The sequence below is a fragment of the Saccostrea echinata genome, unplaced genomic scaffold (genome assembly GCF_033153115.1).
Source record: "Saccostrea echinata isolate AGI-Se365-2 ecotype Australia unplaced genomic scaffold, CSIRO_AGI_Sech_v1 ptg000054l, whole genome shotgun sequence".
In the NCBI taxonomy this organism is placed as follows: Eukaryota; Metazoa; Mollusca; class Bivalvia; order Ostreida; family Ostreidae; genus Saccostrea; species Saccostrea echinata.
This window is the reverse complement of record NW_026889803.1, coordinates 64526980-64539847: the sequence shown is the minus strand read 5'-3', so window position 1 is coordinate 64539847 and position 12868 is coordinate 64526980.

The window sequence follows — 12868 nt, the reverse complement described above, 5'->3', positions numbered from 1 at the left end:
TTTTATATGATATGATTAAATAAAATGACAAAAAGACACCATCGAACCCATTGTTTTCTCGAATAGTTTTAAATCTAAGATAATAATGTTAAACATCAGGCATGGATTAACTAAATTGATTTATCAAATCCTAGATATTTTTCATTCCTGTATCCAAGTGGCTGCTTCCCGATTCCACTTAAGTATATTGGATTCGGAGATAATGATGGCAGTCATCATAATAAAACTCTATTATGTCTATTGTTTGAAAAGTAATTGATGCTTCCAAGTTCGCTCTCTGATATTGTAGTTCAGTGTAAGTGTGCAAAGATAAGACACTGATTACCACAATAAGAATGTAAAAGATATATCCTGAAGACGGGTCTTTAGATCGACTCTGATAGAAACTTACTTTTAATCTAAAAATGGAGTTTTTTGTAACAAAATATATGTGGGGGAAACTGGTGGGAAATGTTTTGAATTTATCATTCATCAGAATTCAGAAGAGAATCATATAACTCTGTAGTTACTCAAGTTTTAACAGACACATAATCATAGATGACTGTAGCATGATAATTTTCGACATATTGTACACGGATGACATCTATCAAATATATAGAGAAAATCATTTGGAAGAAAAAGATGAAAACTATGTACCATTTTATAACAGGAAAAGTGTAAAATATTATCTTTAACTCGTTTAAAATGTACATGTTATACAGAGTATATATTTAGTAGAAAGTGTAAAACATTATATCATTTGATTGTTTTTAGAAAATCATATTCTCTCTCTCTCTCTCACATTTGCTGGCACAAAGACATAATTCAATATATTGCAGTTAATTATTATATATTTTACGTTTGATTCTGATTAAAGTAAGCACTCTCTGGAATTTACATCAGTAATTTGCTATTTACAAAAAGCGATATCGCATGCGTTACTTCCAAAGCCTCGGGGATTTTTTTTACTAAGCAGTTATGACTGCTTTAGAAGCTTTATTTTCTTTAATCAAATCAGATAAAGCAATATATGAAATTTTAATAAGCAAAAAATCTTAGTTGATGATAATTTTTATTTTCCCTAATTCGGGAAACTTTGACAAATCACCAATACGCCCATACGTCATTGACATACGAATTAATAATACATCGTGCTAACAGCCCTCCTGAAAATAGAATTATTAAATTAAGTTGAGCAATATGTTCAAGGTTTATACAGAAATAATTAAATTAAGATTTTTTAAGCCATGTTATGAAAAGGAACTTTGACAAATCTCGTCCACCCCTCATCAGTTTACCTGCCCATGCATAAAATTCATGGCTACACAGTATAAAAAAATTTTGTAAGAGAAATGTATAGCCTGCCCTGCCGAATAATATTTTTTCTTAAGGTTGTCGATGATTGCTGAATACACATGTAGATGTAGAAATGCTTAATTCTATGCTGACTTAATATTAAAACAATGTTTTCTTAAAAGAAGCATTCTGATTGTACACACAAGTATTCCGGAGTTTATATCGAAAAGATGCTTGAGTTTCTGATCAACAATACATATGCAGTTTTTGAAGATCAAATCTTTCTACAATTTTTGAGAGTTACCATCGATGCTAATTGCGCCCCACTGCAGACCTTTTTTGTATTCTTATGAAACGAAATTTATTCAAACACTTCTACTTGAAAGGAAGAAGTCTCTTGCTGTGGACTTCAATTCGATATTAGGATGTATACCCTGACGACATTATTTCAATTAATGATTATACTATTTTTATCATTGTCATTGCAATGTTGATTCGATATAACCCTTTGAACTCGAAATAAAAGATACCGAAGAGTCTTACACACCTGTTTCAAATTATGATATTTTAATAGAGAAAGACTTCAATAGTAAACTAACAACAAAACTTTATGATAAACAAAATGGCTTTTCTATCGTCAGCTTCCCTTTATTATGTTGCAATATACCATTATTAGCTCCATACGGAGTTTATGTCTCCCAGTTGATTTGACACGTAAGGGAAGCTATAGACAATTAAGATGACGTTACAAGGAAATCAACCATTTCCTTGAAAGTCAATGTTTTGCAAATTCTATGGTCAATAAAATGCCCTTGTTAGCAAATACAATCTATCCTTAAGTCGAATGTTAAATGACGTTTTACATATAAATTGTTGGGTCATTATTTTACACCGAATATTACCTACGATTTTTTCAAGGAGCACATGACTGGTGTGACCAGTCGGCAGGGGATACTTACTCCTCCAAAGCACCTGATCCAACCTCTGATATTTTTGAGGTCCATTTTTGCTCTGCTTCAGAATTGCGTTGTTCTGATGGACTTTTGAGCTTAATTACTGTTCGTAATCTTCATAGTTTATACCATCAGAAGCTTCACTAATATCAGTAAAGGCATAACACAGGAATTGAATATAATACATTGAAGCACTGCAATTTTAAAGTCTGATGATATTTACCTGATAAAATTGTAAATTTTATAATCATCATGTATTTTAAGTTGATTTTCTTGAGCTCATGTCTCAGAAAACAGCATAATTATGATATATATGCTGGTAATGCTAGCTAGGCCTATCTATGTTGGTTATGCTGGCAATATGATCTATGCCGGTAAATCTAGCTTTGCTTGCTTTTAGGCGGGGAACCATTTGGTAAGGCTGATTGTATGTTGATTATTTTATATGCCTGTGGTTCAAGTGCATATTTACTCTGATGTTTTGTTAGATTGATTGTATGTTGTTTCGCGTCCCGTTCAAAAATTTCTACTCATATATATAGACGTCACCTTATACCGGTGAAGGCCTTCTTCAAATTTAGACCTTTACTCGACACTCAGGGCCATTGAGCAGTGAGGCCAGGAATCTTTATCGTGCCAACGCCTGCTGTGACATGGGGCCTCGGTTTTTATGGTCTCATTCGAAAGACTTGCAACTTTCACTTCATATTGCCGAGCGCTTGGCGAAGGAACTACTGCTATCTTTTTTTATCGACTTAGGTCAGTGGAGGCCGAGGTTTGAACCCACGACCTACCGATCACGGAGGGAGCGCTCTACCGACTGAGCTACAGTGACGGTCTGGTGTTTTGAAGATGGTCCTGTATTGTAGAATTACAACGTTAAAAGGCATTATATTTATGTGACCAACGTATGTGAACATCATATTTTCAAGTTTATTTACCTTGAATGATAGGTTAAAATTTAAATCAGAGATGGTGTGTTTGGTTTAGAGACTAACATAAACGGAATATTCAATTTTTTGTGAGCTGATAAAAACACTGTGAATATTTAAAGTTATGCACTGCTTCCTAGCAAAAAATCCGGATAATACTGAATCTTAATTTGTTCGTTCGATCTTATTTATCTTCTCTATTCCATCACTTTTCTATAGAACCTGTTAGTGTTGCCCTTTTTTTTTAAATAAGTAGTAATGGGTTTTAACCATGTGAACGTATTCTAGTGCTATAGTTATTGTTAAATTCACGAGTTTGCCAGCTTGCTTAAGTACCCTCTGCTACACCTTTTAAGATAAATACACGCAGAAGATGTAAAGGCATTCAACAGTCCTTTTGATGTTTTGTATTTTGTTGTTACACTTTGACGTTACAGGAACCTTGAAATTAAATGTTTTGTATCTAAGAAATAAACGGTATATTGCTGTTCTTATTTTCTATCTTCAGATTTATAAAATATTCTTAAAAGGTCTCCGCAGATAAAGATAAAAATCAATCATTTTTTTAAACTTATTTTTAAGGGATTAACAAGAATTGCTCAGTAAGAACTAAAATAAAACTAAGACATCAAACACATTCCTGCAAGATATTACACAACTCTACAGAATAACAATCTTATTTCATTCGGTTGGAGGTATTTAACACTACCTCATATATAAGTAGAACTTACGTTGAAACTGGTAAAACAAATGTTTGTCACCGTAAAACTGGCAAGTAAAATCAAAGTTGATATTTATCATCATTTGAATGTAATAGGTTTTTTTTTCTTTTGTCTCTGGACCAGATCAAATACCAGGAAAAAACAACGTTCCACATTCTCTATTAGAAAAAGAAACTTTAATTTGTAAGGAATGTTTGATGAAAAGAAATTAAATGGTTTGACAGTTAATTTGATATGCAAGATCATGTTCTGTGAATATCCAAACAAAGGGTTAACGGCTGGTGTGACCAGTCGAAAGTGGATGCTTTCTCCTCTATGGCACCTGATCCCACCTCCGATGTTTTCATTGGCCCATGTTTGCTCTGCTCTTAATTTATATTGTTTAATTGTACCTTTGAGTATGAATTCTGTTTGTTATCTTCATATTTCAAGTGTTACTTACTTAAGAATTTATTTTATTCATAAATTGTAGGGATATTCAACTTTTCTTTACCTTTATTTTTGCCTTTTTCCTTGTTTTAAGAAAAAAAACCTCACATTTTATACGCAAGGTTTTTTTTTTTAACCAAACAAGCAAAAGATTATTACAGTTATTTTATTCCAAAGAAGAGATTAAAGGGAATTCCTAGTAGTTTACATTTTCTTTTGGTTAACCGACCTATAAAACAGGTTTTTATAAGCATTAATGAAATGGCGTACCAAAAAGCGATTAAAAACAACCCTGAAGGAAAATAAATAGATGCTATCCCATTTATTTTGTATAGGAACGATGATGCGTATATTGATGTAATGTTGAGCATCAAGAATGGATTGTGTGAATCGATGAATCAAATCCCGATTATTGACCATTTCCACCATAAAATGCCGAATGGTTGATTCAATTTAATCATACTCGATTTAAGGGTCTTTAATGGTCATCATCGTAAAAGTGTATATAAATATAATTATAAAATATTCAGAATAATTGACGTGTAGATAATTTATGAGGGCTTAAAGTTATAAAGTTAGGAGAATTTTCGGAAGCAGACATTCCTTCTAATATTTCTTCCTACAAGTCAGTTCTAGGAAGTTGGATTAGTGGGTAGGAAATTGGATTAGTGGGTAAGAAGTTGGATTAGTGGGTAGGAAGTTGGATTAGAGGGTAGGAAATTGGATTAGTGGGTAAGAAGTTGGATTAGTGGTTATACTGATGAGGTTCAAATAGGATGTAAGGTATAAGAAAGAGCAAAATGGAAGGCTCCAAATGTAGCTCTTCAATAAGCTTACTCTTATATCAATTACGAAGCAAGCTTATATCATATTTATCTTTCTCGGAGGGCATACATGTAAGCGTCGGGAACCCATGACTATAGAAGGTAGCAGAGTGAGAAAACTCACGTGTCTGAGAAAGCAACCACCACACTCTCTCACATACACTCCGGGTTGATGATTAGTACACTAGCCAGACAATAAGTTCATTGCTTTTATCTTTGAACAAATCGTTAATTGTGTGAAAAGTGTAAATTATAATGGGCGTTTAATACAATTTCTATCAAATATTAAATTTCTCTAATTTGAAAATCATGGGTGTAAGTCTTTAAAAGAAAATATCGAGAAATCCTGATAATTAGCTTTTATGGAAATAATTTTAACACATCAAATATTGGGAGCTATATGAATGACGTACATTTTTAACGTTGAAATACTGTACATGTTATTTATCCATTAAATAAAAGTGAAATTCTTAAAAAGGTTTTTTTTTTTTCACTGTGAAAATATCAAAAGCGTGACAAAACTCTCGATATTCATTCCGTCCACAAACAGTGATATAAAAATATTATTATAATATAGCGAGAGTAATTAAGCCATTCTGACACAGACTAAAACAGCCAAAGTTTCTTCAAATTGTTGTTAAAATCAGTATTTTCAATTAATCTTACAATAGCTTAGAAAATACGTTTCACAACCACTGAACTATGACGTCACAACCTACGGCACGGGTGCAAAAAAAATCTTTTAAAGTGTAGGAAACATGTACAGAAATTTCAATGTGTTGTAGTTGGAAATGGTATTTATTTCACTCTTGAGACAGAATTTTATGCCCCACTCTTGAAATAAAATAATATCCAACTACAAAATATTGAACAACCTGTATTTATTTACTACAGAATTGATATATGACAGCGGATTATAAATGTAATCAACGACATTTTTACTTGTTTTCGACATGCGCCATTTTTGATTGTTTTAGTTTATTTTAACAATCTGCATATCTGAGATTTGAATGACATTTCTTATTGTTTTAAGTATGATATATGCTACCTGCCAAGGTAATTTTAAGTCAAAAGCAGTAGACCTATAGTTCTGTCTAAATCATAATTTTAAATAGTTTAAGGGAATGAGTAGAAATATAGTTTAAATCTAAAGTAGACATTATTTACTTTTAAATCAATAGATCTATAGTTTTAGTCTAACTTTTTAGCCATGAAATATATGGAGATAACGAACAGTATTCAAGCTCAAAAGTCCATTAAACAATACAAATTTTGGAGCAGAGCAAACACGGAACTCTAAAACATCAGAGGTGGGATCGGGTGCCATGGAGGAGTGAGCATCCCATGCCGACCGTTTAAGTCTAAATCTATAGACCTATAATTTGTGTAAATCTATAAACCTATAGTAAAAGTCAACCTCTATGAACTTTAATGTAAATCTAAATCAGTAGAACTATAATTTTAAGTCTTAATCGGTAGTCATATAGTTTAAGTTTAAATCAGTAGTCGTATTGATTAAGTCTAGATTAGCTGACATATGTTTAGTCTAATCAGTAGGACAAACAGTTTGAATCTTGGTAAAAAGACGTACAATTTAAATCTTAATCTTTTTGTCTATATTTTTAAGTTTAAAGACATACGCAACGTAGTTTTGAACTTTAAATACTTATTCCCTATATTATTTAAAAGTTCCAATAATTGATGGACCTTTGTGCGATTTTTATGATTCCTTGTAATGCTACACACCTCCTCTGAATCAAATTTATAGGAAATACCAGCTAAAACTATATATTATATTTATTATGCTTAAAAAAAACACAAGAATTTTCATCATTCTATATCTGTTTAAAACCCTTGGTAATGAATGCTGATTTTTTTGTCAAAAGACATCTGATTGTACTGTGATTTCAAATTAAGAATATTTTAGAATATTACCATTGATAAAGGTACATGTAAAGTACACGTACATGTACGTTGCGTGTGTCCTTAAGTTGGAATGTAAAGAACTATATTTTACTTAACGTTTTGTCTTAGATATCTGCTATGTCGTCTTTAATAATTCACAATATTTTCAACTTAAATTTGATTAGTAGTGAACAAAGGCCCTTAAATATATTTTACTAATTCTATATACGAATGTGAGAAAAACAATCTTCCAACGTGCTGTGAAAAGCCGCAGTAGGTTTGTGTGTGTGATTCTTATAAATCTTGAACAGTGTCCCTCCTGTTTTCTATAGTATATTAACATTACGCCTTGAATAAAGTTCCCAAAATATCTCTACTAACTTCGACATGAGTGTGGCGTGATTCTAAAGCATCCACTCTACTTATATTCAGACTGCTGTGACTGCGAGTAATATTTATTACAAGGTATTCCTATCTGAATTATTCGATTATCAGTCTAATTACAGAACATTGTCTCTACTTACTTCACAATCCCACATAAGATGAACATGTTAAAAGTGTCAAGCTTCATTACGATTTGGTTCTGTTTTATTTTTTTTTTTAATTGGATTAGAAACAAACCCATTACAGTTACCGGAAACAAGAATATTTCTTTGAAAAAAAAAACACATCATTTTACTAATGCTATGCACAATAAAAAATTCAGAGCTCGTTACAAAATTACTTTAAGTAGAATATACCAATTGAGTCTTTCAATAAATTCAAATGCATGACATAATGAACATTCTATTTTTTTTTTAAACATTTTATGAAGTAATCAATATGGTCTGGTATTTTTTTTTCTGAGAAACATTTCTTTAGCAGATTTTTTTGAAAGGTACAAAACATTTGATGGAAAATACTTTTTTAAAAAATGATGAAAATGTTCTTTATTTCTTGATTGACTGTATGTTGTTTTACGTTTCATTCAAGAATTTTTCTCAGAGACGTCACAATATACCGGTGAAGGGTTTCAAATTTAGACATATACTCGGCACTCAGGGTCATTCGAGCAGTGAGGGTTCTTTATTGTGGCAACGCCTATCCTGTTACGGGACATCGGTTTTTACGACCCGCGATTTTCACTTCTAATGCCATGCGCTTGGCGAAGGGACAGTCACTAACTACGTTTACCTCTTAGGTCTTACAGCAAACGAGAATCGAACCCGTGCCTCCAGATCACGAAGCGAACGCCTACCACTAGGCTACTGTGACCGGTCATTTATTTCTTGAAGAGATGGTCAGCAGAATGTTTATTTCAATCATGATGCGGTAGTAAATTACATTTGTCATTTTAAATCTGAATTTGACATTTCAATGGATGTCGTTTTCAATTATGGTATAAATTATCGTTTTGGTTAATCTATGATACACCATCGGCAGAATTGAACATAAAATTATTTTGTCAAACATATATAGTGAGTAAAATATTAACAACCTTCCGAAAATATCAAAGGAAATATCTTACCTTATCATCGGAGAAATCCTATTACAAAATAATCGGTTCATTAGAAACACGGCCTGTATATTGGTACTTCCCAAGAATAATGATTAATGACGTCTCTGCTATGACCCACAGAAAGTCCAGGAAGTATAGCAGCTGGTAGAGGATAGAAGAATCCAATGGTTCCATCAAATTTACCAGGAAAGCCTAAGCCATCGGAATCCTGAACATTATAGTGCTGCCATGCTAGACCAAATTAGAGATAAATAAAAATAATTTGAACAAGAAGTTTGGCAAAAAGAGATAAACAACATCTCTCCAAACTTTTACGATTATCGATTTAAACAAGCCCAATACTGCTATAAATGTAGTGGAATCACCAATAAGGATTTACAGAAATATATTTCTATGGATTATGTAGATAAAGTCTTCTTAGATCGACTATTTCGAAGAGTCTCTTTCACCGACTTTTTATTTGAGTTAAAACAGAAAAAAAAATATCGATAAGTACTTCATTGCAAATAGTGAATATGTAAATGTGATGTTATTTTAGCTTTTAGTTAGCTATGATTATGTGTATATTCTATAATATTCAGATTTCATTAATTACTATACATATACTGAGCTTTCTGCGTCTGTAACAACAAGGAACAAATGACGTCTGAAGATGACGTCGGTAAGAGTTCTGTGACGATTTTCTTTTACAATTGTGTTTTAGGTCCTCCTACTTTTTTGCCATACTGTAGCTAATCTGTCTGTAGGACTCTGTTAAATTTCAACATAAAAGAAGCTATATCTTGCTATTTCAAAAATTGCTTATTCTAGTCAATTATTATTGTCCTACCTCGTGTTATTTTCGAAGGTTTGACTTATTTTATTCTACGTTTTGTGTCGTGTGACCTTTAACACACAAGATGATTTGACGGTTTATATACCGAACAGTTGCCTATACTTATAGTTCTGTCTCTAAGGTTCCGAAATTCTGTGCATATCTGACAAATCAAGAACAGACAAACCAGTTGAACTATAATAGGTAAATGCATGCTTTGCATGCAATTGAATATTGCTTACCTAACAACAACATTGCATTTTTTTACCGTGTTAGACTCTTTCCTTTAAATTGAAATATCTAAAGATAATATATTGTCCTATAATTAATAGTGTGCCTGTAGGTTGAGTAAAAAAAATCGTCCACTTTTGTGTTTGGACAGTTCTGTTAGCAGTGATTAGGTAGATTTTATTATTTGGCATAGTAAAATTGAGTCTTTATTCCGCCCCTTCAATCGTATCACTAATGGTTGGGTGGCCATATGAGACTTTAACCGGGGTTCTGTACTCTCTTATCATCCTAATTACTTCTATAATCACTTATCAAGCTTGCAAACTACTACCAGAATCCCCTCGAGGTTGAAGCAAACTTAGGGAATCATTTTCCTCATTTTTAAAGTGGAAGATCTGTTTTTTCTTCACAAAAATCTTATCTTTTGTTGTTTGCGATTTCGACATACTTCGGACGGATTCATTTGTTTAACTGCCTAATTATTGTCCCTGTAACCTTCATAAGAATACAAAGATGAAATCGATAGCTTTTGATAGAATAGCTACTATAGGAATATGACATCATAACTTTTTCCTGTCAATATCTTTACTATTAATTCTACATTAATTTATATCTCCATTACTGTTCACAATTTATACCTGCAGCGCCCATCCAAAATCAAGGTAAAAGTTTATACCAATTAAAGTTATAATTTATAATTAAAGTTATATATTATGGATTTATAATTAAAGTTATATGTTATGGACTAATTACGTAAGATGTATTATTGATTTGTACGTCATGGTTTGCTTTATTGATGTAAGAGCCTACTGCTTTCATACATGTGGCTATAAAAACCGGTTCTAACTAGTATTTATATAGTTAATAGTTGGATTAAGGGAAGTGGTCTTCATAGAAATAAAGGAGAGAAATTCAGTGAATGTAAACATGTTAAGATTTTGTCAAGTTGAGACATTGGGGTAAAAGGCGTGTTTAAAGAGTTTGCTGACTTATCCAGTCTTGTTAAAAATGTTGCTTCAATAAAGTTTAATTTTAAAGAAAGAACTTCTGTAGACTGCAAATACATGCATTGTGACGTCTTTCCAAATACCTGCCTCCGTAATTACCATTTTTATTGTGTAGGTCATTTTGTGCCTTAATTGGTCTCTGCGAGAAAGCCAATGCCATTAACCTAGTGTGATTACATTTGTCCATCATTGCATATCCATTATATATAACTGATCTTCTTATCTGGGCTAAGGAGTATTTAAGAATCCTGACTAATCAGTTTTACTTATTACTCCAGAACACGTGTCTTGCTATGTCATCGATTTCCCAAGTCTTTTTTTTTCCCAATAACAATATGGAGAAAGGAGAAATACATGTTATTTTTCTATCTTAAAATGTTATTTTTCTATCTTAAAATGTTATTTTCCTATCTTAAAATGTTATTTTGCTGTTTTTGAATGTTAATCCTTCTTCATTGTTGACTAGTATCAAAATCATTATTTTTGGCTATTAATCAGTAATATATATGTAAAAACAACTTTGAATTAAGGACAAAATTTTATCTGATATTAATTAATGTATAATGTTCCTGACAAAAAGGATTATGAAATATGAAAGCTTGTTTAATGTATTGAATCATAGTAAAATATGAAAAAGCAGATTAAAAATACCAATATTTGTAATCAGTTTAATGGAAATTCGAAGAAATCTTCAGGAAAATTAGATTAATCTATCAAAGTTTTCAGATGTGAATCTGCTATATTTCAGAGATGCCTTCTCCTGCAATTCAGTTTCCACAATGAAGTGAAAATGAAAGAAAATTCTTTGTATCAAAATGGGAAGAAATTTTGAATGCCCGATCACTGTACAGGTTTATAAATGGTAGAAATGTTGACTTTACAGCCATGCAGAGATTTACAAAAACTAAAATATTTTGCCTCGAGGAATACACCCCAAAAATACACCGAATAAACACATCAAACAAAATAGTAAAATGCATGCATCTGTTAGTTTGTATATACTTAGTTTCAAAAGAATAAGACAATTCTATCCTCCCATATCTTAAAAAATCCATGTTAAAACTAAAAAAAAATCAGAAACTGCTTTCTTGGATTTTATTTAGTTAATGGAAAGTCAATATCAAAACCTGCTGACTTATCGCACTAAATCCTACAAATAACTTGGAGATTGGTTATTTCTCGATGGTCAACTGATTTATTGTCAGGCAGAAAAAATCACAGCACGGAGAGGGGGTGACAAGCAATAAAGATGCAGTGAAGGAAGTCACCAATATTGTTAATTTTGGAGGTTCATGGCAAGGTTAAATCAAGAAATGTGAGAGAGTAATAAATCATTCTGCTACGAAAAGGCGTCTTGTTTTGCTGTTAACAATTACTGATGATATGTACATGTATTTTGATGACAAAAGAATGATGCGTGCTTAATCATCGAGAATATATTGTTTCCGTTTTAGGGTTATCAATTCAATTTTATTTTATTTCAGTTGGACTTATACAATGTAAGTAAATGTGAAATCTCTGTATGGAATTGTTAGGGTTTTCTTTCTTTTTAAATAAAATATATCAATTAATTGTCATTGTGCATGGCTTCAAATAATCTGAGACTCCAAATATGAAATAAAGCGGGAAAACCTTTAGTAAGATCACCTTTGGAAGGATTGCATGAAACAGGGATAATTTTTCTCAAATAGCACTTCTATTTTAGCAATTTATGCTGTATTTATGAGATGTATCGTCAAAAAGATGAATTCCATTAAAACCTGCAAATTTATTTTTTTTTCCATTGATGTCTACTTTCTATTTTTAAATGCTTGTATGAACCTTGGTTTAATATGGTAATATTCTTCTTCAAAAGAAGAGCTTAATTGCGTTGATGGCAATTATTACATCGATTTATTCGTATTCTATTCTTTTTCATTTATATGATTAATATACTATTTTCATACAAATTGGTCTTGCCATTAATGTCCTTCTTGCGTTAATATCAAACCTCAGGTCATATAGAACTGATCGAAAAATTGATTTTAATCATAAATACAAACGTTACTAAAGCTATTTCATGGTATATTAGTCCTAAAGAAATACTTGTCATTTAGAGATAAGAAAAAAAATCAATGTAGCTTCTTCCTGGCTAACGTTGCCATGAGTTGAGTTTGTTTGCAAATTTCAATATATTCTTTTACGGAAGCCCATTTAGTACCTATCAAGAATTATTTTTGAATTCGATATAAAGAATTTGGCAATTCGTTATATGGCATTCATAAATATTGTACTATAG